Source organism: Theropithecus gelada, chromosome 11, assembly GCF_003255815.1.
Source record: "Theropithecus gelada isolate Dixy chromosome 11, Tgel_1.0, whole genome shotgun sequence".
NCBI classification, from domain to species: domain Eukaryota; kingdom Metazoa; phylum Chordata; class Mammalia; order Primates; family Cercopithecidae; genus Theropithecus; species Theropithecus gelada.
Genome location: NC_037679.1, coordinates 54,585,816 through 54,613,635, shown reverse-complemented (window position 1 = coordinate 54,613,635; position 27,820 = coordinate 54,585,816).

Below are 27,820 nucleotides of genomic sequence, written 5' to 3'. Positions count from 1 at the left end.
TTTACTTGGGTTCATGTCATCTGGAAAAAAAGAAGACTGGGTTAGATTAGTGGCTCTCAATCACGGCTGATGCTTTGGATACACGAGGAAAAAAATGACTTCTGGGCTTCACCCTCGAACAATTAAATCAGAATGTCTATGGGTGAGACCCAGCATTGGTATTCTCTTTATTACAATATAGTTTACGTACAATGTGATGCATTCATTTCAAGTGAGTATTTTAAGCGCCAATGAGTTTGACAAATGTACGTACTCATGTAATCACTTCCACGGTCAAGATAGAAAACACTACCATCACCCCAAAAAGTTTCCTTTGGCCCATTAGTTGCCAGTCCTTCCAACGTCATCCCCAGGCCACCACTGATCAGCGTTCTGTCACTATAGATTAGGTTTGTCCCTTCTAGAATTTCATCTAAAAGGATTCATATGCCTGTAATCCCAGCACTTTGGGAGGCTGAGGCAGGTGGATCACGAGGTCGGGAGTTCAAGACCAGCCTGGCCAACATAGTGAAACCCGTTCAAGACCAGCCTGGCCAACATAGTGAAACCCTGTCTCTACTAAAAATACAAAAAATTAGCCGGGCATGGTGGCAGGTGCCTGTAATCCCAGCTACTCAGGAGGCTGAGGCAGGAGAATCACTTGAACCCGGGAGGTGGAGGTTGCAGTGAGCGGAGATCACGGCACTGCACTCCAGCCTGGGCGACAGTGCAAGACTCCATCTCAAAAAAAAGAAAAAAAAAAAAGGATTCATACAATAAGTATTATTTTGTCTGGCTACAATGAGGTATCAGTGTTTGTTTTAAAAGTTTCTCTGGGTGATTTTAATGAGAAGCAATGACTGGATGATCTCTCAGGACCCTTCCAGCTAAAAAGATGCCATTATTTCATCTGCTAGCCTAGAGGCACTTTATGAAAGTTGCATTTTGGGAATAATATATATGATAGGTATCACTGTAATAATTATGACAATGGTAATACTAATGTTTATTGATTTTTAACTATGTGCCCAGGCACTGCGCTAAGTTATTCATGTGTATTTTCTTATCTAAATCCCCACAGCAATCCAGGGGGTAGGTACTAATTTTATCCCTGATAATCGAGGTGCAAACTGAGACACAGGTTAAGTTATCTAAGGCCAAGGAGCTCGCATGTGGTGGGATCAGAATTCAAATCCAGATTTTCTCACTGTGAACAGAGACTGCTGTTAATCAAAATTCTGCAAGAGTTTCTACAAGGTGAAGTCTCAGCCCCCACTTCCTCGGACATGCTCACAAGAAGTGTAAAGTGATCCCAGATGAATGCATTCAACTTGTTGATGAGTTCCAGCTGGGGAGAAGAAATATTCAAATGTACATTTAGCAAGAAGGCGCAGAACCTCTTACCTCAATATGCAAAGGAAGCCAGCTTGTTTCAAGTGTCAAGTGACAATTTAGACAAGAGAAAGGGACTCGGTACAAATGAGATGGGACAGAGGCTGCATCCCGTGCGTGTCTTCTGAGATATATTCAAAATAGGAAAGAAAAACTAACTCATCCACTGATTTCACCATAGTAATGCAGATTATCTCCTGAAATTTCAATACACAGATGCACGTGCGCGCAAACACACACACACACATATCTATTTTCAGTTTTCAAAATATTAATCACTGTCACTATGGACAATGAACAACTAGTCTTATTTTGTGGTGGAGTCTTCCCACAGTACCTGACAGGTGACCAAATATCACCCTGCTCCTGCAAGCCTATTTGATTCTGGGAGTCTTGACAGATGTGCTTGGTTTGTAGAGAATTTATAGAGTGCTTCCTATAAATTCACTGGTGGCTTTTAAAAAAAAAAAAAACCATCAGCACGATGAAAATATATGTCCTCCTTAAGTTGCATTCACCCATGACATCCAAATCAAAGGCTTGTCAGCTAAAGTTGTCCCAGTTCCTTGCAAGAGAATATTAACAATTAATCCTGATCACCCGAAACAAACAGGTTCCTATTCAAATATGGGCTGTCAGTATCTGACTGTCAAGCCAAGAGCAAGGCTAAGGCCTCAGCCTGCCTAGCTGTCTGCCCGCTGGGTGACAGTGTTGATCCATCTGAAATAAATGTGCTTTGTCTCTGGGCCAGAAAACACCAGGTCCCTAAAAGGAAAGACTGCAGCCAGATGGTGTTCTGAGGGCCTTGGGAAACGCTTTGCCTTCCTTCCTGGAGAGAAGCAGAATGGTTCTGTGTTTTCTTTTTCTTTCAAAGGAAGATGTGAGGTGAAGAATTGTTCTGATGTTACCATATTGGGCTAGGTTTCTCTGGGCAAAGTGCTACAGAGAACGATGTGATTATCCGTCATAAATTAACTTGCATTTTTCCTGCTAATTTAATGAGGGCAAAGAGCTTGCAATGAGCGTTGTGAAAACTCAGCTGAAAATTCATTTCAGCTGTTTATTCAGATGCACGTGGCTGGAAGGATTCTTTAACCAAGGTGTTCCTTTTTATACACATGTGCATCCAGGGCTCTGGGAAGGGACAAGATTGTCTCTGTGGAATGTTATTTCCAAATTGCCAGCTCATACATTTACATTATTCTATCTGTTCTGACATGATCCTTGACTTCAAGAGGAAAGAGAGTTACTGTTCAGATACAAATACTGTTCAGATACAAATAGAGGAACAGGCCAGGTGCAGTGGCTCACACCTGTAATCCTAGCACTTTGGGAGGCCGAGGCGGGAGGATCACTCGAGGCCAGGAGTTTGGGACAAGCCTGGTCAACGTGGTGAAACCCCATCTCTAATAAAAATACAAAAATTAGCCAGGCATGGTGGTGTGTACCTGTAATCCCAGCTACTTGGGAGGCTGAGGCAGGAGAATCACTTGAACCCAGGAGGTGGAGGTTGCAGTGAGCCAAGATCGTACCACTGCACTCCAGCCTGGGTGACAGAGCGAGACTCTATTTCGCAGAAAAAAGAAAAAAAAAATACACAGGAACAAATATTGTAGTTATAATCCCAGGTGACCAGTGGAAATGGTGGAAGTGTGTAGTGACACTGCAGTAGAGGAGACAGAATGATGGAACCAACCATGTCTCTCCTTTAAAGGGACAAGACAGAAAATGAGTTGAGTGCTTCAGGAGGCTTTAAAAGGCTCGGTTTGGGCCATTTTTTGTTCTCCTCCACTGTACCTCTCCAAAAATAGAGTGAAGAGAATAGTAACTCAAAACATTGTGACTCTTCATCACAACGTTTTATGAGCAATGAAGCCATGTTAATTTTTTTTTAAGAGAGACAGAATCTCACTCTGTCACCTAGACTGGAGTGCAGTGACACAATCATAGCTCACTGCAGCCTCGACTCCTGGGCTCAAGGGATCCTCCCACCTCAGCCTCCTAAGTAGCTAGGACTGCAGGCACACACCATCACACGTGGTTAATTTTATTTTTTGTAGATTCAGAGTCTCACTATGTTGCCCAGACTGGTGTCAAACTCCTGGCCTTAAGTGATCGATCCTCCTGCGTCATCTTCCCAAAATGGGGGGATTACAGGCATGAGCCACTGCACCGAGCCGAAGTCATGTTTATGTGAGACTTTGTCCGAAATTCTTATAATCAGGTTGAAAGACTAAAATAGAATTATCCACTTAAGAAATTATATCACAAAACTTTTAGTACTTAGTATATGTGCTGCTAAAGTGAGCACAACAAAACTTATAGTACTTAAATAGTTGCTTGGCTGGGCATAGTAGCTCAGGCCTGTAATATCAGCACTTTTGGAGGCCTAGACAGGAGGATTGCTTAAGGCCAGGAGTTCGAGACCAGCTTGGGCAACATAGTGAGACCCCCCGTCCAAAAAAATTATTTTTAAGTTTCTTTTTTCTCCTTTGCTTTGTTTAATATTATTTGGTCCAACTTATTGGAGCCAAGTTAGTGCATTTATATTTTATTACATGCAACATAATAAAGGTTTGGGGTTTTTTGATAACAAAGGTTTTTGATATTTCAATTACACTACAACTGCAGTCGTATTTTCTAAAGGAGCGCTCCTTGAGTTCTGAGAACCTCAAATGAGGGTGAGGAATACAAACAGGTGGGCTGGGGGTTGGGTTTTTGCTCCCTGAGACTCACACAGACCTTGAGCACCACAGAGCCGAGGACCATCAAAGCCAGAGGGTGAAGCTGTTGAGCTGTGAGTCACTTCCCTGTCTCTCCTCTTCGGACACTTCAAAGCCTTTTCTAACTTTAGCTACAGAACACCCAGACAGCATGGGCCCACTTAGGGCAAACTGCAACCACACGCTGTTTTTTTTTTTTAGAGGGAGTTTTACTCTTGTTGCCCAGGCTGGAGTGCAGTGGCATGATCTCAGCTCACTGCAACCTCCACCTCCTGGGTTCAAGTGATTCTCCTGCCTCAGCCTCCTGAGTAGCTGGAATTACAGGCGTGCACCACCACACCTGGCTATTTTTTGTATTTTTAGTAGGGATGGGGTTTCACCATGTTGGCCAGGCTGGTCTCGAACTCTTGACCTCAAGCGATCCACCTGCCTCGGCCTCCCAAAGTGCTGGAATTACAGGCGTGAGCCACTGCGCCCAGCTCCACATGCATTTTTATATCCTATTTGGCGTATATTAAGGATATTTTATCAGAGTTTCGGTAGCCTCTACCCATCAGGGGCCAACCACATGATCAGCAGAGAGGGTAAAAGGATTTATGAGGAGGCCTTGGGCAGCAGAGATTGAGAACTTTCTGGGACTCACCAGAGCAGAGCAGTTTCTCCTGGGAAGCAAACCCAACCTGAACATCTTCATATGGGCCTGCCTTCATCACCAGTGACTCACAATGGAAGCAACACTAAAAAGAGAATGGAATAGAGGTGTGTGTGCCCACAGCAGCTCCGGGAACGCCCGTATCTGTCTGTCTCTGCAGAGATTTGCACGGATCCACTCATCTTCCTATTTCTTTTCCTTTTTTTTGAGACAGTCTTGCTCTGTCACCCAGGCTAGAGTACAGTGGCTCAATCTTGGCTCACTGCAACCTCCACCTCCTGAGTTCAAGCGATTCTCCTGCCTTGGCCTCCCGAGAAGCTGGAATTAACTGGTGCCCTCCACCAGGCCCGGCTAATTTTTGTATTTTTAGCAGAGACAGGGTTTCACCACATTGGCCAGGCTGGTCTCGAACTCCTGACCTCAAGTGATCCACCTGCCTCGGCCTCCCAGAGTGGTGGGATTACAGGCCTGAGCCACTGCACCCAGGCGACATCTTCCAATTTATTTTACCTTCTTAGTGTTCCAATCCTGAAGGTCTTTGGAGGCTTATATGACTGCTTTGTGAGAAGTCAGCACCATGGATTACCTGCAGAGAGGGTCTTCTGGTATACCTTGATTTTTGAAAATGCAGAAAAGCATAACAAAAGAAATCAAAAGCATTCGCACTTCCGCTACCCAGAACTAAGCACTGCTAATGGTTAGTTGTACGAGCACACCTCATTTTACTGTGCTTTGTAGAGACTGCATTTCACAAATATCGTGTTTTTTACAAACTGAAGATTTTTGACAACCCTGTGACCTGCAAGTCTATCCGCACCATTTTTCCAACAACATGAGCTCACCTCATGTCTCTGGGTCACATTTTAATAATTGTAGCAACATTTCAAACTTTTTTTTTTTTAAAGACAGGATCTCCCTCCCATCACCCAGGCTGGAATGCAGTGGCGTGATCTTAACTCACTGCAGCCTCCATTTCCTGAGCTCCCGCCTCAGCCTCTCGAGTGGCTGGGTGTACAGGTGCACACCGTGACACTCGACTAGTTTTTTGTATTTTTAGTAGCTATGGGGTCTCCCCATGTTGCCCAAGCTGGCCTTGAAATCTCAGGCTCAAGCTATCTGCCCACTTTGGCCTCCTAAAGTGTTAGGATTAAAGGGGTGAGCCACAGAGCCTGGCCTCAAACATTTCATTATTATTATATTTCTTACAGTGATCTGTGGTCAATGATCTTTGATGTTACTATTGTAACTGTTTTCAGGCACCACAGACCAAGGTCATATAAAATGGCTTACTTTTGATGAATATTGCTTGTATTTTGACTGCTCCGCTGACTGGCTGTTTTCTCAGTCTCTTTCCCTCTCCTCTACCCTCCCTATTCCCTGAGACACAACAATATTGAAATTAGTCCATTTAACAACCCTACAGTGGCCTTTAAGTGTTCAGGTGAAAGGCAGAGTTGGCCATCTCTCCCTTTAAATCAAAAGCCTAGCAATGGTTAAGCTTAGTGAGAAGGGCATGTTAAAAGCTGACATAGGCCGAGAGCAAGGCTGCCTTGCACCAATCAGCTTAGCCAAGTTGTGAATGCAAAGGAAAAGTTCTAGAAGGAAATGAAAATGCTACTCCAGTGAATACACGAATGATAAGAAAGCAAAACAGCCTTATTACTGATAGGGAGAAAGTTTTTGTCATCTGGATAGAAGATCAAATCAGTCACAACATTCCTTAAGACAAAGCCTAATCCAGAGCAAGGCCCTAACTCTCTTCAGTTGTGTGAAGGCTGAGAGAGATGAAGAAGGTGCAGGAGAAAAAGCTAAAACTAGCAGATGTTGGTTGCTGAGGTTTAAAGAAAGAAGCGGTCTCTGTAGTATAAAGGTGCAAGGTAAAGCAGCAAATTCTAAATACAGAAGCTGCAGTAAGTTCTCTAGATCTAACTAAGATCATTGGTAAAGGTGGCTACACTAAATAACAGATTTTTAATGTAGATGAAACAGCCATATACATATATGTGTGTGTGTGTGTGTGTGTATATATATATATATATATATATTTTTTTTTTTAAGTGAAAGCAAGTTTGTTAAGAAAGTAAAAGAATAAAGAATGGCTACTCCACAGACAAAGCAGACCCAGGGGCTGCTTGTTGCCCATTTTTATGATTATTTCTTGATTATATGCTAAACGAAGGTTGGATTATTCATGCCTTCCCCTTTTAGACCATATAGGGCAACTTCCTGACGTTGCCATGGCACTTGTAAACTGTCATGGCACTGGTGGGAGTGTAGCAGTGAGGATGACCAGAAGTCACTCTCGTCACCACGTTGGTTTTGGCTGGCTTCTTTACTGCAACCCGTTTTATCAGCAAGGTCTTTATGACCTGTATCTTGCGCCTACCTTTTAACTCATCCTGTGACTTAGAATGCCTAACCATCTGGGAATGCCACCCAGTAGGTCTCAGCCTTATTTTACTTAGTCTTTCTAGAGGATGGAGTCGCTCCGGTTCAAATGCCTTCGACATTTCCCCCCGTCTCTTTTATAAGAGAACCCTTAATCCTAAGCGTTGCAGAGGGCTGAAGATCCATCTTCTATAATTTCTTCAGGCTGAACAGGGGGAATGATATTCCTGCCTAACTACTGGGTCTCTTGCATTCGGGGTAGAGAGGAGCTCAGTCAAAAAGCATTAGTATGTTGAGGTGTATTCATAACTTTGAGTTCTGACCAAACGTGATATCTGGAAGATTAATAAGTGTTCAATTTAGGAAAATGTTGAGTAAGCTTATTCCGCATTCCTACACAAAGAGTACAGTAGCAATATGTTCCACAAGAGTAAAGCAAAATAAGTAAAATTATCCCAAGTAAACTAAATAAGGAGGCTTTCTATGAACTGGGCAACTGCTGGAACCAAACTGATATGGAGTCAGTAGTTGATTCCAGTATGTGCCCAGAATTAGAATATTGATCTAGATTTTTTATATTACCCATCCCTCTTGTTTCCTCTGAGCTGCAGTGGGAGATCACTGATTGGTTCACAGGAATAAGCAAAGTTAGCCTAAATTGCAGGAGAAAAAACCCCCAAAAACAACCAATGAGACTAGAATCTAATAACAGGTGTACCATAGTTCTTGAAACATAAACTTTCTCCTCCAGTCTTCCATTTTTACTAAAGACAAATCATGGTAAGACTGATTTGCTTTATTATGCTTGGCTTGATTATTTGTATAAAGTAGAGCCAGAATAATTTTTTTTTTTTCCATATAGGGTTTTAAAGTTGGCTTTGATGGAACTCTGTTCCATAAGGAATCTCAGACAAGACCTTTTTAAAGCTGAGCCGAGCCATGGGTTTGTATCCTCAAATACCTAGGAGTTGAGTAAATTCCTCTCCTCTTGAGGTCCCAAGATAACTTGCGGCTTCTGGGCCTGTTGGAAAGTGACATCTTTACTTACCATAGGTTAGGAATCCTGCACAGAAACAGCCTTGTATTGGAAGAAGGTGCCAGCTAGGACTTTTGTAGCTGTAGAGAAGTCAATGCTTGGCTTCTAAGCTTCAAAAGACAGGCTGACTCTATTGTTAAGGGCTAGTGCAGCTGGTGACTTTAAGTGGAAGCCAGTGCTCATTTACCATTCCAAAAATTCTGGAACCCTTTAGAATTATGCTAAATCTACTTTGCCTGCACTCTGTATAGAACAACAAAGCCTGGATGACAGCCCCTCTGTTTCTACCATAGTTTACTAAATATTTCAAACCCACAGTTGAGACCTACTGCTCAGAAAATAAAAGATTCCTTTTGAAATATTGGCTGGACATGCTGGCTCACACCTGTAATCCCAGCACTTTGGGAGGCTGAGGCAGGTGGATCACTTGAGGTCAGGAGTTTGAGACCAGCCTGGCCAACTTGGTGAAACCCCGTCTTTACTAAAAATACAAAAATTAGCCGGGCATGGTGGTACACACCTGTAGTCTCAGCTACTTGGGAGGCTGAGGCATGAGAATCGCTTGAACCGAGGAAGTGGAGGTTGCAGTGAGATGAGATCATGCCACTGCACTCCAGCCTGGGCAACAGAGTGAGACTCTGTCTCAAAAAAACAAAATTACTACTCATTGGCAATGCACCTAGTCACCTAAGATCTCTGATGAAATGACAGGAATATTAATGTTTTCATGCCTGCTTACAGAACATGCACTCTGCAGCCCACGGATCAAGGAGCAATTTTTAACTTTCAAGTCTGTTTTTTTTTTTTTTAAGACAGGGCCTCACTCTGTGACCTAGACTGGAGTGCAGTGGTGCATTCATGGCTCACTGTCACCTCAAAGTCCTGTGCTCAAGTAATCTTCCTGCCTCAGCTTCCAGAGTAGCTAAGACTACATGCATGGACCATGATGCCCAGCTAACTAAAAAAAAATTTTTTTTGTAGAGATGGGGTCTCGCTATGTTGGTCAGGCTGGTCTTGAGCTCCTGGCCTCAAGTGATCCTCCCACCTTAGCCTCCCAAAGCACTGGGATTACAGGTATGAGCCACCACACCTGGCCTCAAATATTATTTAAAAAATATGTGTTGTAAAGCTATAAGTGCCATAGATAGTGATTCTTCTGATGGATCTGGGCAAATATATTGGAAACCTCTGGAAATAATTTACTATTCTAGATGCCATCAAGAACATTTGTGACTCATGGTAGGGGGCCAAAATATCAACATTAACAAGAGTTTGGAAGTTGATTCCAACACTCAGGGTGACTTTGAGGGGTTCGATTCTTTAGTGGAGAAAGTAGCTACAGATGGGTTGGAAATAGCAAGAGAACTCGATTTAGAAGTGGAGCCTAGCCGGGCGTGGTGGCTCACGCCTGTAATCCCAGCACTTTGGGAGGCCGAGGCAGGTAGATCACCTGAAGTGGGGAGTTCGAGACCAACCTGACCAACATGAAGAAACCCCGTCTCTACTAAAAATACAAAATTAGCCAGGCATGGTGGTGCATGCCTGTAATCCCAGCTACTCGAGAGGCTGAGGCAGAAGGATCACTTGAACCCAGGAGGCGGAGGTTGTGGTGAGCTGAGATCACACCATTGCACTAGCCTGGGCAACAAGAGCAAAACTCTGTCTCAAAAAAAAAAAAAAAAGAAGTGGAGCCTGAAGATGTGCATTGCTGCAATCTCCTAAAACCTGAATGGATGAGAAGTCACTTCTTATAAATCAGCAAAGAAAGTGGCTTCTTGAGATGGAATCTACTTCCGGTGAAGATGCTGTGAACATTGCTGAAATGACAACAAAGGATTGGCATTTTATATAACCTTAGCTGATAAAGCAGCAGCAGGCTTGGAGAGGATTGACTCCATTTTTTTTTTTTTTTTTTTTTTTTTTTTTGAGACAGAGTCTCACTCTGTCACCCAGGCTGGAGTGCAGTGGCACGATCTTGATCTTGGTTCACCACAACCTCCATCTCCTGGGCTCAAGCAATTCTCATGCCTCAGCCTTCTGAGTAGCTGGGACTACAGTCGTGTGCCACCATGCCTGGCTAATTTTTGTAGTTTTGGTAGAGATGGGCTTCTACTAAACCTTTTTTTTTTTTTTTTTTTTTAGTTTCACCATGCTGTCCAGGCTGGTCTTGAGCTCCTGATCTCAGGTGGTCTGCTCGCCTTGGCCTCCCAAAGTACTGGGATTTACAGGCATGAGCCACTGCGCCCAGACAATTGACTCCAATTTTGAAAGAAGTTCTACTATAGGGAAAATGCTATCAAACAGCATTGCAGGCCACAGAAAAAACTTTCATGAAAGAAGAGTCAATCAATGCAGCAAACTTCATCGTTGTCTTATTTTTAAAAATTGCCACAGTCACAGCCTTCAGCAATCACCACCCTGATTAGTCAGCAGCCATCAACATCAAGGCAAGACCCTCCATCAGCAAAGAGATTATGACTCACTGAAAGCTCATGTGATCCTTAGCAGTTTTTAGCAATAACGTATTTTTTAATTAAGGTATGTACCTTTTTTAGACAATGCTGTTGCACACTTTATAGCCTACAGTATAGTATTAGCATGATTTTTATATTCACTGGAAAACCAAGAAAAAACTGTGACTAATTTTATTGTGATATTTGCTTTATTGCAGTGGTCTAGAACCAAACCTGCAGTATCTGTGAAGTGTGCTTATATATCCTCCCAATATTTATACACACACATATACATACACATACATGCCAAATTAGGATGCTGGAGTACATAGAACAACATATTATAAGCATATTATAGGGAAATCCCTATATTATTAAGTATTTTTACTATATTCTTTCATAGTAGCATCCTTTGTGTGGACTGCATAATATTCCATTATATGAATATACCATAATTTATTATTTAATACATCATGTGTTGTTCGATATTAATTAATTAATTTATTTATATTTAAAGATAGAGTCGCACTCTGTCACCCAGGCTGGAGTGCAGTGGCATGATCATGGCTCACCGCAGCCTTGACCTCCTGGGCTTAAGTAATCCTCACACCTCAACCTCTCAAGTAGCTGGGATGGCAGGCACATGCCACTGTGCTCCGCTAATGTTTTCATTTTTTGTAGAAATGGGGCCTTTTTTTTTTTTTTTTTTTTTTTTTTGAGACGGAGTCTTGCTCTGTCACCCAGGCTGGAGTGCAGTGGCATGATCTCAGCTCACTTCAAGCTCTGCCTCCTGGGTTCACGCCATTCTCCTGCCCGCCTCAGCCTCCTGAGTAGCTGGGACTACAGGTGTGCACTACCATGCCCAGCTAATTTTTTGTATTTTTAGTAGAGATGGGGTTTCATTGTGTTAGCCAGGATGTTCTCAATCTCCTGACCTTGTGATCCGATCACCTTGGCCTCCCAAAGTGCTGGGATTACAGGTGTGAGCCACCGTGCCCTGCCTAGAGATGGGGTCTTGCTGTGTTGCCAAAGCTGGTAAATTATTTTAAAGAAGAATGTTTAAAAAATTAGAGTTGTCCAAATGTTGGAATGAATAGCCTTATAAAGCAGTGAGCTCTTTTTTCCAGAGGCTAGAATATAATTTTTAGGAGATATTCAGAAGAAATTCCTACCCTGAGGGGGTGCCTTCCTTCTATTCTCTGGGCCCCTTTTCTCTTGGCAGTTACTTTTCTTCCCAGGGTTCACCATCTTCCCCTATGCTTCAGTCTCCCCTTGACCTTATGATCCTGAACATCTCCTTTCCCCTCCTTAGAACCAGAGGCACAAAACACTGATTTTGCTTCTCTGTCCCCACCATAGAGTTTTGGAGCCTAGGAAGAAAGTCTCTTTCCTGGCCAATATGACCATATACACAGTCTTTAGGTCCAATAGCCTTTTTTGTTTAATAGTTAAGGAGCTCAGCATCATGTCATAAAAACACCATAGGCCTTTGGTGTCTTTAAAAATGGGATACCACTGGCTGGGCATGGTGGCTCACACCTGTGATCCCAGCACTTTGGGAGGCCAAGGCAGGCAGATCACCTGAGGTCAGGAGTTCAAGACCAGCCTGACCAACATGGTGAACCCTCATCTCTACTAAAAACACAAAAAATTAGCTAGGCATGGTAGTGTGCACCTGTAATCCCAGCTACGCAGGAGGCTGAGGCAGGATAATCTTTTGTACTCAGAGTGAGACTCTGTCTCAAGGAAAAAAAAAAAAAAAAAAAAAAGGGCAGGGATACTACTTAGGATAGATGCAGAAAAGAGTTGGCTGAAGAAATATAAGTGCATGTGAGGTAAGAAAAAAATGAACCCAGGAGTTTGAGGCTACAGTGAGCTGTGATTGCATCCTGCCACTCCAGCCTGAGCGATAGAGCAAGACTCTGTCAAACAAACAAAAAAAGGTAAGAAAATAGTCTTTCGGGGGATGCCGTCTTATCCAGGTTAGTAGCATTGTTTTATTCTTGTGAGATCCCCAGTGTTGACTTTGATCACATTTGAGTAGAAACTCTGCTCTTCATATTTTTGTTCGATCCTTTACAGTAACTACAAAATCAGTATTTGTCTAGTTGCTTTGTGATGAAGAGTGAATCCCTAACTTTTTCAAAAGTGAGCATGGAGTTTTTATTTCCTATTTGAGAGGCTCCTGTTTAATCTACAGAAGTAAAACTAAGTCTGTAATTTAAGTTCAGATGAAGAAATCTGTTGGACATATTTCAGCAACTGTTATCATCAATCAAAGGGAATAAGCCACATTGTCATCGGGATGACATGTTTATAGAGGATTGTAAACACAGTTCTAAATGTTTCTGATCAAACACTGAATTACAAAGCTTCAGGCTGAAGCAGCTGGCAGACCCCAGCCACTGCTGCTTTCAAATGTGCCTTTTTGCCTTTTTCTCAGTCTCCGCCAAGCTGGCTGTAACTTAGCGCTTGTGCTTAGGAACAGCGTTCTTTATTTAGGGTCCAACTGCCTAGATTTTAGAAAAAAAGACCTTTAGTTCAAAGTCTTGGGCTGGACGCAGTGGCTCACGCCTGTAATCCCAACACTTTGGGATGCTGAGGCAGGAGGATTACCTGAGGTCAGGAGTTCGAGACAAGCCTGGTCAGCATGGCAAAACCCCATCTCTATTAAAAATACAAAAAGTAGCCGGGCGTGGTGGCATGTGCCTATATTCCCAGCTACTCGGGAGGCTGAGACAGGAGAATCGCTTGAACCCAGGAGGTGGAGGTTGCAGTGAACAGAGATCACGCCACTGCACTCCAGCCTGGGCAACAAAGTGAAACTCTGTCTCAAAAAAAAAAAAAAAAAAAGCGTCATTGCTGGACAATACACTTCTCTCCTTACTAATAAAGAGCTCTTTCCTTCCTAATACCTCAGAGTTTTCTCCTTTAGAGTTGGATTTGACTTGAATTTAGTATAAATGGCTAATAATAATTTACATCAAAGAACCTGTTTTAATTTATAAAGCATTTGGTGTATTTCATTTTGCATGTGTATCACATTTATAATAGTTTTGTGAGGTCAGCAAAGCAAGGGTCATTCCTCTCTTCCTGACTGGGGAGGCAGAGTCTGAGGAGTGAATTGGCTTACCCAGGATTATACAGGCAATCAGTCCTGACGCTGGGGTTGACAACTTTCAATCCAATCCTCTTTCTAAATGTTATGCACATCAAAAACTAAATAAATAAATAAAATAAGGAATGGGTAGGCCTGGTGCAGGGGTTCACGCCTGTCATCCCAGTGCTTTGGGAGGCTGAAGTGGGAGAATCACTTGAGCCCAGGAGTTCGAGCCCAGCAACATAGCAAGATTCCGTCTTTACAAAAAATAATAGTAGTAACAAGGAGCCAGAATGTAAAATGGTACAGCCCCTATGGAAAACAGTACGGCATTTCCTCAATTATCACAGGATCTGGCAATTCCGCATATGGTTACATACCCAAACAGATGATTATTTCATAGCAGCATCATTCACACAGCCAAGAGGCGGAAACAACCCAAGTCTCCATCAACAGATGAAGGGATAAACAAATGTGGGGGGTGTGTGTGTGTGTGTGTGTGCAGACAATGGAATATTATTCAGTTTTAAAAGGGAATGAACCTCTGACACATTCAACAACACAGATAAACCTTGAAGACAACGCTAAGTGAAATGAGACAGACACAAAAGGACAAATATTGTATGATTCCACTTACATAAGGTACCTAGAGTAGTCGCATACATAGAGACAAAAACAGAACGGTGGTTTCCAGGGATAGGGGAGGGAGCATGGGGAGTTATTCAAAAGTAATTCTGGGAGTTTAGAATGATGAAAAAGTTCTGAAGGTGGATGGTGCTGATGGTTGTACAACAGTGTGAATGTACTTAATGTCACTGAACTGTACAGTTGAAAATGGCTAAAATGGTCAATTTTATGATACATATATTCTATCACAATATAGGAAGATTTCAAAAACAATAGAAAAGAGAGGCAGTGCAGGAAAAGCAGCAAACCTTGATGCTAGTCGTGGTCAGCCTCTGACTTATTGGGAGACAACAGATCCTTCACCTTTCTGGTCCTTAGTCTCTTTATCTGTAAATCAAGGGGGCCTGGAGTAAATGATCTCTAGGTATTCCTCTAATTCTAACAGTCAATCAGAAAAATGCCTTTTCTAAGGACAGAGCTGCAGCCGTATCAGGGGATTGCTACTGAGCTCCAGTTGCTGGTTGAACACTTCGGAAAAAACACATTTCTTGGTCAGGCATGATGGCTCGTGCCTATAATCCCAGCACTTTGGGAGGCCGAGGTGGGCAGATCACTTGAGGTCAGGAGTTCAAGATCAGCCTGGCCAGCATGGCAAAATCCTGACTCTACTGAAAATACAAATATTAGCCAGGTGTGATGGCGGGCACCAGTAGTCTCAGCTACTCAGGAGGCTAAGGCAGGAGAGTCGCTTCAACTCAGGAGGTGGAGGTGGCATTGAGCCAAGATTGCACTACTGCACTCTAGCCTGGGCGACAGAGTGAGATTCCATCTCAAAAAAAAAAAAAAAAAAAAAAAGGACACGTTTCTTAGGCAAGTGATGAAGAAAAACTGACGCAATTATTTCCAGAAATAATATTCCAGAAATAATTGCTAGAGTGCTAGAGTTGCCAGGCTTATTAAAATACAGGCCTGTAGGAAGAAATCCAGACAAAATATCTAGATGCTTTCTGGTTGGAAAAAAAACTTAGGCACCAGTTTGTTTATTTTTTCTCCCCTGACATCCCCTAGGCACCAGTTAGAGTCTAGAGAAGCTACAGAATAAAGTCAATGAAGTTAATTATTTCAAGCTTGGTGGGTAAAAATCAACCTGTTATGCAAATACAGTTTATAACTTTAAGTAAACAAACATCGTCTTAACAAATGCAGTTTGCAATTACAAATATTTATGGTCTCGTGGATACAAGTCAACCGTCTTGTTGACTTGGAACCATTACAACAAATCTTTCTATATCATCAGAAAGTTATTTGCCCTTCTTAGCAAACAATCTGAGAAAGACACCTTCATACTGACAAGCTACAGAGTAAGTATACACTTTATGGTAGCTTATATGTAAACATTTATCATCCTTTTTCTTAAATCTGTCTAAGAAATATTGGGTTGTTGAGTATTTGTCTTGATAAATACTCAGGTCTGCTGTTAAACTGCTGTGGCTTGCTTCAATCATAATTTATAGTCAGTGTTAAATTAAAGAACACAGGGCTTAGAATGTTGTGTCCTCCAAAAACCAGAAAAAGGAAGGATGAATTGCAAATAGGAAAACTAGTTCTTTTGATCTGGATCGTGAAGGGGTCAAGATATTCAAGAGACCATTCCTGGTTGAGGAATGCCCCTCCTGGATGTCACATGCCTCAGTGTTCTGTCTGCCATGAGTCCTCTTCAAACCATCCACAGTTTCCTGCAGATTCGATGACTAGTTCTTTATGCTGGTGACACCCAAATGTCCACCACCAGCTCAGACTTCCCCCTGTGCCTTGGACCCACATACCCAAAGGCATACTGGACTGTTCCACTTGGAGGTGTTCCAAGGACTTGAGTCAACATATCTGAATAAATACTATGTTGAGAGTGATTAATGGTCTAATAAAAATAAAGATAAGGAAAAAGAGGGATAGTGAGAAAGAGAGGCAGTAGAAAAGGGTGACCCCAAGGTGTTCCTTAGAAGGTTCTAGGCCTTGTTGTTATCCTGTAAAAATGTTTCTCTCTTTTTTCTTTTTCTTCCATCCTTCCTTTCCTTCCTTCCTTCCTTCCTTCCTTCCTTCCTTCCTTCCTTCCTTCCTTCCTTCCTTCCTTCCTTCCTCCCCTCCTCCTTCCCTTCCTTCCTTTCTCATGAATATATCCACAAGTCATTAAATTTCAAAATCATAAATTCTCATAAGATCTTAAAGGGAAAATCCTTCCCTCCCTCCCTCCCTCCCTTCCTTCCTTCCTTCCTACCTTCCTTCCTTCCTTCCTCATGAATATATCCACAAGTCATTAGAGTTCAAAATCATAAATCCTCATAAGATCTTAAAGGGAAAATGATTCCAGGAGTGTCTCTACATATATAGAGAGAAAGTTATTGGGATGTATTTTGTATTTGATGAGAGCCTCACTAAGGGATATATATACATATTTTGAGACTGCGTCTCGCTCTGTTGCCTAGGCTGGAGTGCAGTGGCATGATCTTGGCTCACTGCAACCTCTGTCTCCTGGGTTCAAATGATTCTCCTGCCTCAGCCTCCCAAGTAGCTGAGATTACAGGTGCACACCACCATACACAGCTACTTTTTGTCTTTTTACTAGAGATAGAGTTTTGTCATGTTGGCCAGGATGGTCTCGACCTCTTGACCTCAGGTGATCCACCCACCTAGACCTCCCAAAGTGCTGGGATTATAGGCGTGAGTCACCGTGCCCAGCCTAAGGGCTATATTTTTAAAAGCCCTCTTGATGAACCTTGAAAACATTATGCAAAGTGAAAACAGACGCAAAAGGCCACATATTGTATGATTTCGTGTATATGAAATGTTCAGAATGGGCAAATCTATAGGGACTGACACTAGATTAGTGGTTTCCAGATGCTGGAATGAGGGGAAAATGGGAAGTGACTCCTAGTGGAAATAGGGTTTATTTTAGGGGCTGAGAATGTTCTTGAAGTAGATAGTAGTAATGGTTGTACAACCTTGTGAATAAACTAAAAAAACACTGAATTTTAGTTTTTATTTTTTTTTTATTTTTATTTTTATTTTTGAGACGGAGTCTCGCTCTGTAGCCCAGGCTGGAGTGCAGTGGCCGGATCTCAGCTCACTGCAAGCTCCGCCTCCCGGGTTCACGCCATTCTCCGGCCTCAGCCCCCCGAGTAGCTGGGACTACAGGCGCCCGCCACCTCGCCCGGCTATTTTTTGTATTTCTTAGTAGAGACGGGGTTTCACCGTGTTAGCCAGGATGGTCTCGATCTCCTGACCTCGTGATCCGCCCATCTCGGCCTCCCAAAGTGCTGGGATTACAGGCTTGAGCCACCGCACCCGGCCTGAATTTTAGTTTTTAAAAGGTTGAAAAAAGGACCTCTTCCCCAATGCTCACTCAAAAAAAAATTACCAAGAAGGATGTAGTCAGAGATCAAGGTTAAGAGTGTCATAAAAATTATTTTTGCTGTAGAGGAAGTGAACTGATTTTCATAGAGCTATACAAATAGCACACAAACTAGAAATCTGTATGGTTCAGCCAGTAAACGTTCCCGAATAAATTATTCTGTATCAAAGCTCAAAGGCTTCCTTCCTTTTTGAATTTCTAAATGTACCTTCTAATTATAAATACATTGAACAACAAGGAAGAGGTAGTGACAAAAAAAAATTGACGTTCTTCCTTCTAGTGTTATCCTCCACTCCATTTAATAGGCATGCAGGCCTGGGTTTTGTTTCTTAATCATCTGAGGATCTTTAGTTGCAAGCAACAGAAACCAGTTCTGATTAACCTAAGTGGGGTGTTGGTTTAAAGGATTTAGGGCAATTTACAGAGTCAAAGACAGGCTTCCTCAGCTCCTTGGTAAAACCCTGGGAGAGGTGGGAGCCAGAGCAGCCTCAATAATCTCAGCAGCAGACACTCTGCACCTTCTTTCCAGAGTGCTGCTGCCAGATGGCATCGACTTTTCATGTTGTCTATCTTGGAAGGTTTATGCTTCAGATGCAGCTCATAAGAGATCAAGTCTGATTGGCCTCACTAATAAAGTGAGACACAATGTGAGTCTGATTGACTCACATGTGCAGTCGCATGCAAAATCATGTGTTTAGCCATGAGCTCTAGTTTGGAAAAGTCTTCATAGGTGCACATCCTAATTCCATAGTGTAACATGAATAGAAAGGCGGAGCTGTTGAGAGATCAATGACTTTGAAAGTTTGCTTCCTATTAGGTTGGTGCAAAGTGATTGCATACTTTTAATGGTAAAAACTGCAATTACTTTTGCGCCAACCTAATATAACACTGCTAGTTAGGAAGGTTGGGTGACACTTCCATTAGGGCTTTTACAGGGGAAAGTATTGAGAGTGAAATTGATTGCTCTTTATTCTTCTAACTAAATTATCTTTTCACCACTTTGCCCTGCATGATAACAGAGAGAGTGGCTAGAAAAATAAAGGAAATGTGGCCGGGCACATTGACTCACATCTGTAATCCTAGCACTTTGGGAGGCTGAAGTGGGCGGATCAAGAGGTCAGGAGATCAAGACCATTCTGGCTAACACGGTGAAACCATGTCTCTACTAAAAAATCAGCTGGGCATGGTGCACACGCCTGTAGTCCCAGCTACTCAGGAGGCTGAGGCAGGAAAATCGCTTGAACCTGGGGGGCGGAGGTTGCAGTGAACCGAGATTGTGCCACTGCACTCCAGGCTGGGTGACAGAGACTCCGTCTCAAAGAAAAATCAAGGAAATGAAGCTTAGGACAGGGAGAATTAACACAGACAGAATATGCTTGAAAGTTAAACAGCAGCTTCACTCTTAACACCTTACCCAGTGACAGCCGTACAAGATGGGCCACAGAAATATACTTATAGCTATTTTTATGAGCCCCTAGTTCTCCTCTAAAAAACAAAATAAATACTGCATGGAGTTTGAGAAAAGAATTAATCTGGTCAGGTGTGGTGGCTCATGCCTGTAATCCCAGCACTTTGGGAGGCCGAGGCGGATGGATCATGAGGTCAGGAGACTGAGACCATCCTGGCTAACATGGTGAAACCCCGTGTACACTAAAAATACAAAAATTAGCTGGGCGTCGTGGTGCATGCCTGTAATCCCAGCTACTCGGGTGGTTGAGGCAGGAGAATTGCTTGAACCCAGGAGGCAGAGGTTGTAGTGAGCCAAGATCATGCCACTGCACTCCAGCCTGGCAACAGAGCGAGACTCTGTTTCAAAAAACAAAACAAAACAAAATAATTAATCTGAAGAAAACCAACTAATAATTAGACAATTACAAATAATTGAATTTTTCATTCTGTTTTCTTTCCAAGTCTAGTACCTCCTTCAGTGTGGCTTTGAACTCTTTAAAGTTCACTCTAAGTATGTGAGTCTGGTACCGTGGGGACCAGTACAATTATCTAGAAGCAGCTGGTTTGCGCATGTCTGGTTTGAATCTGAGGAATCAGAATGCAGGTTCTCCTTGGCAAGGAGGCCTGTCTTATAAGCTGCATTGAGAGGTTTTTCTGTGACTGTATGGCAAGTCAAGAGGGATGTGGTTATCAAAACAAGTTTAAGAACTTAGGGATCAAAGTCAATGGTAAAAAACAGAGATTTCATCATGCTGAGCTTTGGGGAATGGTCGCAATGTTAAAGAGGGGCTGGATGGTCACAGACAGAAGGGAAATGGAAGTCCTCTCTTAATGTGGATATACTTAGTAACTTCCCTCACCAAATCCCACCGGCCAAACTTGTAAGAAAAAGCTTTTCTTAGACTGAGAAGTATGAAAATCAGATTGAGATTGATGTCATGATAGTTTTTTTTTTTTTTTTTGTGAGACGGAGTCTTGCTCTGTCACCCAGGCTGGAGTGCAGCAGCATGATCTTGGCTCACTGCAACCGCCGCCTCCCAGGTTCAAGCGATTCTCCTGCTTCAGCCTCCCTAGTAGCTGGGATTACAGGCATTCACCACCACACCCAGCTAATTGTTATATTTTAGTACAGACGGGGTTTCACCCTGTTGGCCAGGTTGGTCTTAAACTCCTGACCTCAGGCGATTTGCCCACCTCTGCCTCCCAAATTGCTGGGATTACAGGCATGAGCTTTGATACAGAATAATTTATTCGGGAACATTTGCTGACTGAGCCAAACAGATTTCTAGTTTGTTTTTAAGATCAGGAATTCCCAGTGCACAGCTGTTCCTTATCCTTTATGTGACAGCTGTAATGGTTCTGTGCTTTAAAAGTTAACCTAGTTTAGCAGCCATTTTTAATTTTTTAAAATTTTTGTATATTTAGGGGGCACAAGTGCATATTTCTTACATACCTATATTGCATAGTGGTGTAGTCTGGGCTTTCAGAAACCCCCAATAATACTAAAATCTGAAGATGCTCAAGTCTCTGATATAAAAAGGCATAGTATTTGCATATGTCTATGCACATTCTCCCATGTACTTTAAATAGTCTCTAGATTACTTATAATACCTAATGCAATGTAAATGTCATGTAAATAGTTATACTGCATTTTTATTTGTATTATTACTTATTATTGATTGCTCTTTTTTTCCCCCAAATATTTTCCATCTGCAGTTTGTTGAATCCATGAATGTGGAACCTTGGATACTAAGGGCTGATAGTATTTTGAGGGAATGGGCGTCACACTCATATATGGAGCTCAGTCTTTACGACTTTGACTAGTGATGATGGTGGTAAACGTAGTGAGGTGCGTGTCTGTGTATGTGTGTGTGTGTGTGCATGTGTGTGTAGAAATGAGGAGTTAAATGGGTCCATTAGCTACATTGAGCCCCTGGTCTATTTTTTAAAACAGAATATCGCACAGGCAGGTAGGGTGGGGAGTTGTCTCCTCTTTGTTTTTATGTAAATGAGACTTTCAGGATCCTCAGGAGGGAGTGTTTTGGAGGTCTCTACTCTCTCTACTAAGACGTGCACCTTTTCCAGTCCCTACTTAACTGAAAGAGTTGCTCTCTGGAAGCTTCTTGGGAAGTTTCATTGAGTTTCATTGAGGTTGAGTGGCGAGTGCTTCAGAGCATTATAGAATCTGTTTGCTTTCACTTAGTCATTAGGTCAATATTTAGTCACCACAGGCTAATATATTTTGTTTGAGAGAACAAATCAGGGAGTGTTTGCTTGGTTTGAGTTGTTTGGAAAAGTCTTTTAATTCCACTCAATTCAATTCCTGGAACAATGGTGTAACTGGTGGGGTTTAAACATTTAACCTCTCACTGCAGTCAACTAGATAAAGTAGGCCAGACTGGATGCCCCAACCAGATATAAAGAAAACCTTTTCAGTTTACACAGTGCTTTTGCAATAGGATTCTCCCATTAACCTGATGAGTAATAAGGAATTTAAACATTGAGGATGGTGGCATGGGGGAGTGAATCCAAAGAAATGAGTTGAATAGTTTTAATATGTAAGGGAACAACACACAGAGAAATATATTGCCCACTTGATTAACTTCTTGTTTTTTTGAGATGGAGTCTCGCTCTGTCACCCAGGCCGGACTGCAGTGGTGCAATCTTGGCTCACTGCAACCTCTGCCTACCAGGTTCAAGAGATTCTTCTGCCTCAACCTCCCGAGTAGCTGGGATTACAGGCACCTGCCACCACGCCTGGCTGATTTTTGTATTTTTAGTAGAGACAGGGTTTCACCATGTTGGCCAGGCTGGTCTCAAACTCTTGGCCTCAAGTGATCCGCCTGCCTCAGCCTCCCAAAGTGCTGGGATTACAGGTGTCAGCCACCGTGCCCAGCCTTGATTAATTTCTTTTAGGGGTCCTGTGATTGAACTAAATGTGGACTGGGGAATCGTTATGTTGCCTGAAGTGGTAATTAGGATTCCCATGCATGTGTGTGAGCATGTCCGTGAATGTATGTCTAGTACAAGGAAGGTCATTCCATAAATGCACGTTGAATTAAATATTCTATTTGCTACCATACATTATTAATAAACAAAATATAAAATCATAATAGCTCTTTTGGCTTTTCTAAACCATTCAGGTATTCTCTATAGATTTTTTTACTCTATTTTCAAAATCTATTCATTCCTAAGGTATCTTAGAATATGTAACAAATCAAAAACAAATACAGACCGGGTGCGGTGGCTCATGTCTGTAATCCTGGCATTTTGGGAGACTGCAGTAGGCAAATCACTTGAGCCCAGGAGTTTGAGACCAGCCTGGGTAATATGGTGAAACCCCATCTCTACAAAAAAATTAAAAAATTAGCTGGGCCTGGTGGCACGTGCCTGTGGTCCCAGTTACTTGGGAGGCTAAAGTGGGAGGATTACCTGAGCCCAGGAAGGTTGAGGCTGCAGTGAACTGAGACTGCACCACTGCACTCCAGCCTGAATGACAGAGTGACACTTTGTAAAAAAAAAAAAAAAAAAGAAAAGAAAAGAAAAGAAAAAGAAAGAGAAAAGAAATGTAAACCTTAAAAAAAAAAAAAAAAAAAAAAAAGAAAAAAGGAATACACAGGAGCCAGACAACAGGGTAAAATCCAGACTAAATAAACATGACTTACATCCTCTGAAATGTGGCTTACAAGGGTGAAAGTGATCAGGACCGGACATTGTTACTTTACTGAAGACAACTTTGCTTTGGTAGCTGTAGGAACCCAGCAAGAGCACCATGTTTTGTTTATTCACCAGTAGATGAAATCCCCAAACAGAACACTCATAACCCACTTAATGTGCGTTCTCATAACTGCAACCAAAGCAGAGGGAACAAAAAGCTCCACTGATACTTTCAATGATAATATATAAGCACTTGCTTCTTATGGCAATGCTGAGGTTGGGTAAATGGCAATGCTGAGGTTGGTGACCATCACAAGCTATAAGGAATGCAGTGGTCCAGAAATTGGACCTGAAGACAAAAGCACTACTAAAAATCAGACAAGAACTTTCCATAGAATAAAACTGCAGTCAATATTGTTGCCAGCATTTGATGTGTAGTAATCTCATTTTATTATTGCAAACCTATAAGCCAAGTATCTGTAAAACAGGAATGTCCCACTTCACAGGTGCCTGTGGCTGGTGGGAGCTGGTGTGCTGGAAGATCAACAGTGTTCATTCCAGCAGTGTTGGAATAACAGAAGAAGGCATGGAGTCAGAAAGGAACCATGTATTGACCTTAATAATTAATGACTTAGTGTTATGCTTACTCTTCATTTTAACCTGTCAATGTCCTTGTGAAATAGGAATAATTATTCTCAAAAAGGGAGGGAACTGGAGCTATGGGAGACAACCACAGAGATCAAGTGGTAAAAGACCAGATACTTTAACCCAGTTAAATCTAGTGTTCTCTCCGCTATGTCTCAGCGAAGTCCAACAGATTGTCTCATTTTGTAGCACCCTAAGAGCTGAAACAGCAGGAGATCTAGCTCTGGAGATCCGAAAGGGTCTAGCAACATTTCTTAATCCAGTATAATTTGGTGTCTGACCTGAACACCACTGTCTGACTTTTAAGTGTCATGTCTAAGTTTGCTTGTTTGCTTGTTTTTATAATCTTTGCAAGATTTGTGCTGTTGATCATGCGCTTCTTTAAACCCCTTCCTCCTCTGGCTTCTGTGTCACATGTCCTAATTCTATACCGCTGACCAGTGAGTTTTATACTGTAAGTTTAGCCTGGATAATAGCTAATATTTATGGAGTGCTTCTTATGTGGCAGGCACTGTCCCAATCCCTTTATCTGTATTAACATGTGTTAATTTATTTCATCAACATAACAAGCCTACGAATCAGATAGGATTATAGTCCTGTTTCAAAAAGATAAGGAAACTCAGCAACAAAAGACAAATAAATTGGACTTCAGCAAAATTAAAAACATTTGTGCATCAAAGAATACCGTCAAGATAGCGGAAAGACAACCTACAGAATGGGAAAAAATATTTGCAAATATCTGATAAGAGATTAATATCCAGAATATGTAAAGAACTACAACTCAACAACAAGAAAAATAAACAACTGAATTCAAAAACAAGCAAAGGACCTGAACAGACATTTATTCAAAAAAGATATACAAATGGCCCCATCTTTCTTGATGTTATGGCAGCTTTTGACATGTTAATCATGGCCTCTTTTATAATAAAATGTTATTCACCTTCTAGAACACCACTTCTTCTGTCACCAACTGCTCTTTTTCAGTCTCCTTTGCAAGTTCCTTTTTGTCTCCTAACCTCTGAAATGTAGATTCCCCAAGGATGTCAGAGTTCTGACAGTACTCCAACCTATGTTCATGACTTTGGTATTATTATTATTATTATTATTATTGTTTTGAGACAGAGTCTTGCTCTGTCACTCTGGCTGGAGTACAGTGGCGCAGTCTCAGCTCACTGCAACCTCATCCCCTGGGTTCAAACGGTTCTCCTGCCTCAGCCTCCCAAATAGCTGGGATTACAGGCATGCATCACCACGCCTGGCTAATTTTTGTAATTTTTTAGCAGAGGTGGGGTTTCACCATGTTGACCAGGCTAATTTTGAACTCCTGACCTCAAATGATCCACCCACCTCAGCCTCCCAAAGTGCTGGGATTACAGGTATGAGCCACTGTGCCTGGTCGGTATTATTATTATTATTTGGAGCCAGGGTCTCGCTCTGTCACCCAGGCTGGAATACAGGGGCATGATTATAGCTCACTGCAGCCCTGAATGCTTGGCTTCAAACAATCCTCCTGCTGCAGGCTATGTTCATGACTTTAAACACCATCCAACATGCTGACATTTACCAGTCTGGATCTTTCTCTCGAACTTGGACTCTTTTTTTGTTTTTGAGACGGAGTCTGGCTCTGTCACCCAGGCTGGAGTGCAGTGGCACGATCTCTGCTTACTGCAACCTCCGCCTCCCAGGTTCACGCCATTCTCCTGCCTCAGCCTCCTGAGTAGCTGGGACTACAGGCGCCCGCCACCTCGCCCGGCTAATTTTTTGTATTTTTAGTAGAGATGGGGTTTCACCGTGTTAGCCAGGATGGTCTCGATCTCCTGACCTCGTGATCCGCCTGCCTCAGCCTCCCAAGGTGTTGTGATTACAGGCGTGAGCCACCGCGCCCGGTTGAACTTGGACTCTTATATCAAACTGCTTATCAACATTTCCACCTGATGATTAATAGCTATTTCATACTGAACCTATCCAAAACCAGCTGCCTGTCCCATCTCAGAAAAGGATCTCTGTTCTTCCAGATGCTTAGACTGAACACCTTAGAATCACTTAGACTTCCCCTTTCTCAGACTAGATTCATTACATCAGCAAACCCTCTTGGCCTTGCCTTCACCATATATCCAGAATTTGACCCTCCTCATGACCTTCACCACCAACCATCCTCCCTCACATAGATCACTGCAATAACCAATAGGTCTCCCTTCTCCCCACCCCTGTCAGACTTCCATGAAAAAGAATGCTTTTTAAACTTAATAATGCTTTTCAAACCTAAGTCAAATCATGTCAACTCCATTGCTTACAACCCTTCAGTGGCTTCCCATCTCATTAAGAGTAAAACCATATTCCATTCATTACAAGGTGCTCCTTGACCTTGCTGGCCCTGTTCCCACTGGGCTTTAGTCACTTACCTGTCACTACTTTTGGGAAACTCTTCTCTCTGTGGTATTTGTGGAGATGGTTCCCTCACTCCCTTCATGTCTGACCACCTTGTATAAAAAAGTATTCTTCATTTCCCCATAACCCCTCATGTTCAGCTTTATTTTCCATACAGCATTTACCATCACCTGCCTCTCAATATATATTTACTAACTTTCCCCTCTAGTATTCAATGAGGGCAGAAACTTTGTTCCCTGCTCTGTCTTCAGCACCAAACAGTGCCTGGCATGCAGCACACAAACTCTGAGTGGCCATTATGGCTTTGATTAATTTTTATTTCATTTTTTTGAGATAGGGTCTCACTCTGTTGCTCAGACTGGAGTGCAGTGGTGTGCAATCAAGGCTCACTGCAGCCTTGACCTCCTGGGCTCAGGTGATTTTCCCATCTCAATTTCCCAGGTAACCGGGACTACAGACATGTGCCATCACACGTGACTAATTTTTTTGGGGGGTATTTTTTGTAGAGACGGGGTTTTCCCATGTTGTCCAGGCTGGTCTTGAACTTCTGGGGTCAAGTGATCTACCTGCCTTGGCCTCCCAAAGTGCTGGGATTACAGGTGTAAGCCGCCATGCCAGGCTGGCTTTGGTTAATTTTTAAAGGGGTGTGTGTGTGTACATGTGTATGCACGAATTATAGGGCTTTTAATGAGCGTAGATTTTGTGGTAGAAAGCCTTCAAAACATGACACCCACAGTGAGTATCATGGGTTCTTGGCTGTTAAAATGCTGAGAACCTCTGGGTTAGCTTATTCCAGGTTTTGAAGTTCTACTAAAATTAAAACTCAATAAAACATCATCAGACTAAGCTATTCGTGCAAGAACTGAACACCACACAGCCCTGCCCTGGTTTCTCTAGGCCCCAGGTTAGGTCTATGAGGTGATAGCTTGAATATATACAGAATGGAAAACTTTCTTCTTATGGGTGAATATAAGCCCCAAATAAGAATTAAACATTATCAACATATTGAAAACAAATTTTTTTGAGAGTCTTGATATGTCACCCAGGCTGGGGTGCAGTGGCACAATCACGGCTCACTGCAGCCTCAACCTCCTGGGCTCAAGCAATCCTTTCATCTTAGCCTCCCAAGTAGCGGAGACTACAGATGTGTTGCCACCATGCCAGACTAATTTTTTATTTTTCATAGAGATGGGGTTTCACAATGTTGCCCTGGCTGGTCTCAAACTCCTGTGCTCAAGTGATTCTCCCATCTCAGCCTCCTTAAGTGCTGGGATTAAAGGCATGAACCACTACACCTGGTCCTTATCAATTTTTAAAATTTCATCTTTCCCCCCAATTATACAAGTATTTCATGTTCATTTTTGGGGAAAAAGACTGGCTAAAAATCATCCTTATGTCACTGTTTAGAAATAATCATTAAGTTCTTCAGATCTTATAAAATATTCACATATGTATTTTGTATTGTAATCTTGTCATTGGCTATCATGAAAGTTCAAGCAAGATAAATTGCTTCATGGCTAATAGCCAGGCATGGGTGCTAAAGAACAAACTATTTTAGATCAAGGAACCACACAACTCAGTTACAGCCAACAATGGCTTCATAGATGGTTCCAGACATGAAATAAGAAATAGATTCTTTTGTTTCAGAAATGAAGATAAGCCAGAAACTTGCATACCCACAAAGAAAACCTTGCAATAGGACATCCCTTCATAATGAAAAGATTATGCTATCTAAGGAGAAAGGAATAACATGTAATCACAGGGAGCTATTGTTCCTTTTGAATGTGTACACTTTACCTTTCAAGTACTTGCATTGGACTGCTTGAAAATATAAGGGTATACTTTGCCCTCAACAGTATTAAGTTCTGTGCTGGAACTAGCTACATTTTTTTTTTTTTTCAACTAGGGTCTCCTTCCCCTGC